The sequence below is a fragment of the Austrofundulus limnaeus genome, unplaced genomic scaffold, assembly GCF_001266775.1.
Source record: "Austrofundulus limnaeus strain Quisiro unplaced genomic scaffold, Austrofundulus_limnaeus-1.0 Scaffold876, whole genome shotgun sequence".
Lineage (NCBI taxonomy): Eukaryota > Metazoa > Chordata > Actinopteri > Cyprinodontiformes > Rivulidae > Austrofundulus > Austrofundulus limnaeus.
Window position 1 is genome coordinate 66,960 of NW_013953278.1, and position 2,940 is coordinate 69,899.

The window sequence follows — 2,940 nt, forward strand, 5'->3', positions numbered from 1 at the left end:
GGATCCATCAGACCTGTCCTTCGATTCGGGCCAAAGGAAGGACGTATTTGTCGGACGCATCGGAGGAGTCTTCCATTTTGGACGGCCTTCGTCGCGACACTGTGACGTATGCGGCCGACAAATTCGACCTTCGGAGGACCGTCCTGCTGTTTTGGACACAGCCAATGCRGTCCCAYGGCCCTCTGYGGCCCAAAGTTWAAAACTGTTGTTYTTTAGAGGCCCTCAAGGTGGCGCTCGCAGCCCACAACTGGGCCGCGGCCCATAGGTTAAGAATCTCTGCAAAGCATTGACCATAAACTACAACTCCCATAATGCACCTTGATTATTTTACCCACCAAACTACACCATCCCACCACCAGGTGGAGCTGCACAAGGTTTGAAACCAGAYGAAGAAATTCACAGTGTAAAATCGACGTTTTGCCACATTTGTGTCGGCTACTTTTGCTGCAGCCTAGTTGTACTGGGAGGTGGGAGCCTCCCACCTACGAGTCGTAAATTTAAACTGGAATGCCTCTACAGTGGGAATTCCCTGTGGGAAAGTGGGAGAGTTCAAGATGGCAGCTCCTCAACACGATTCAACAGTGAGTAAAACTCTTACTTTTGATAGTATTTCTGTTTCTCATTCTCAGTCGTACTCGTGGTACTTCTCAGTGTTTATATGACGGCATGTTAAAACACTGTTTCTATGCAGGAAATACCAGGTAGAGCTCGGTTTGTTGCGTTGCTCAGCCGCAGCAACAAACTGAGAAACACGACGTTTCCTGTTTAGTCAAAAGTTAAAAATGAAACCTGGAAGTAAATTACAGCTGACACTTGATGCTCACGAKTTCGACCTGATCTAGAACAAAAACAAAAAGTCAGATAATCCAGATTATTCTGAAGCTGCCTTCTGTTTACGTAAACACGACACGAAACGTGAACTTTTAATCATCTGGAGGAAGGTGCTGCTCATCTGTGACACCGAGGAGAATTAACGTCCACACAAACGAGCTCCACAAATGAAGCAGAACATATTCACTAAATGAGAAGTGTGTGTGTGTGTGTGTGTGTGTGTGTGTGCAAATGAGTCTGAACTCGCAATTAATTATTCAACAAATTGAAGCTGAAGGGCACACGAGGAAACTAAAAGCTTCTTTCAGACAGAGGTTCTTCTGTGAAGATTTGACACTAAAGCTGCAGGAAAAACACWCCCTCTCCCCATTTTTTGTCTTTTTTTAAGCTAAAACTTTATTAATCGCTGCAGATGCAAACCTGTCAGAAACCCAATTTGTCAAACATTCAGCAACATCTCTAATAATAACCAGTTTTTCCCTGTTTGACCGGACGACTCGGAGTTGATCAACGACCCGAGGACTCGACAGCCGGCTCATTTTCTTAAAAACTATTTTGTTAACGCTGCGTCTGATTTATGTCGGGCGTAGAGGAGGTAAACAAGTTTATGGCTCTTAAGCTGCATCGACCGCGATGAAAAATTAAACGAACAAGACTGAATACAAATCAGCCAACAGGCCGCGTAATCGTTCAGAATGATTTTTATTTTGTTTTGTTTTAACAAAATCTCTTAAAAACACTAAAAAAATAAAATGACGAAAAAGAAAAAGTTGAGTTCATTTAATTTGTTTGTATTTGGTCCATAAAAACCAGTGAGGAGGGAGAAATGAACCCAACACATCGACTGCAGGAGCAGAGAAGGTCAATGGAGTCATGGTGTTATCAGGCAGTTGCTGGAGCAACAGTGAGACACACTGTGCAGCATTAAAGAGTCATACTGTGAGTTCACGAGGTCGGATGGTTGTGTTGTAGAAATCTTATCGAATCGTGCAAATACACGTCACATACAGTATAGTAATACTTATAGTACTCGTAGTACTCGTAATACTCTTTAGAATGGTATAGACAGATTTGTATAGACACGATCTTTGAATAATAGTCATGTTTCAAACTTTATTAGTTACCAGTTTGACTTTATTAAAAGGGAACAGTGTCTGGGTTTTTAGCCAACCTCTAAGGGCCTGGCCGCAAGAGGAACTGCGTCCACAGATTGATCAGACACTGTGGATGATAGCAGGGAATCATCTGAAGATCACACCAGACATTTTGAGTCATGACGATGGAAGAAGACCAGGAAGAACCAACAAACCAGACAGGAAGTCAACAAAACGCCAGGCTCGTCGGCTCAGATCGCATCACACGGGTTTGTGTTTCTTCTGGAAAGGAAGCAACAAATTTATGTTAGTGGTTCGATGTGAGAGGATAACCAGACACGACATCTAGACCTGGTCCTGGACTCGTRCTACAAACCACAGCAGAACACAGACCGCTGCGTTCGCAGCAGGGGAACCAGCAGGTCAGAGCTGATGTTGGTTGTTTTACTTTAATACTTTCAGAAATAAAGAAAACTAAAAGTGTCTGTTTGGATSCATCAGACCCTCCAGTTACTTCAGTGTTTTCTGCGTTCGTCTTGCTCATGGGCTTAATAAACTCAGACCAACACATCCGCACCGACGCCTCCTGACATCTTTCATTTCCTAATTCATCAATTATTCAGTCGGTTCTTTGGAACGTTTCACTCGTTTCTTTTGTCTTTTTCGTTGTTTTGTTAAAACGATTTGTTCTGTTAAAACTGAGTTTGCTTCTTCTGCAGCTTTTACTTGGATCAAATATTGATCCGATCGGTTCGGACTAAATGATCCTGAATGATTGGACTGAATATGAAAAATAAATAGGGTTTTTGATTAGTTGTAACATTAGACTTTAATTGATAAACATTTATTTTAACTGTAAAATAAAGACTAAAAAACACTGTAGGATGTTTAGTTTTTATAATTTTAAAATATATATTTAAACATGGACGGAGCCATTTTATTTGCACACAAAGCATTCTGGGTAAATGATGACGTGGATAGGTCCTCGGTGCGAGGCTGCTAGCGAGCTATATCC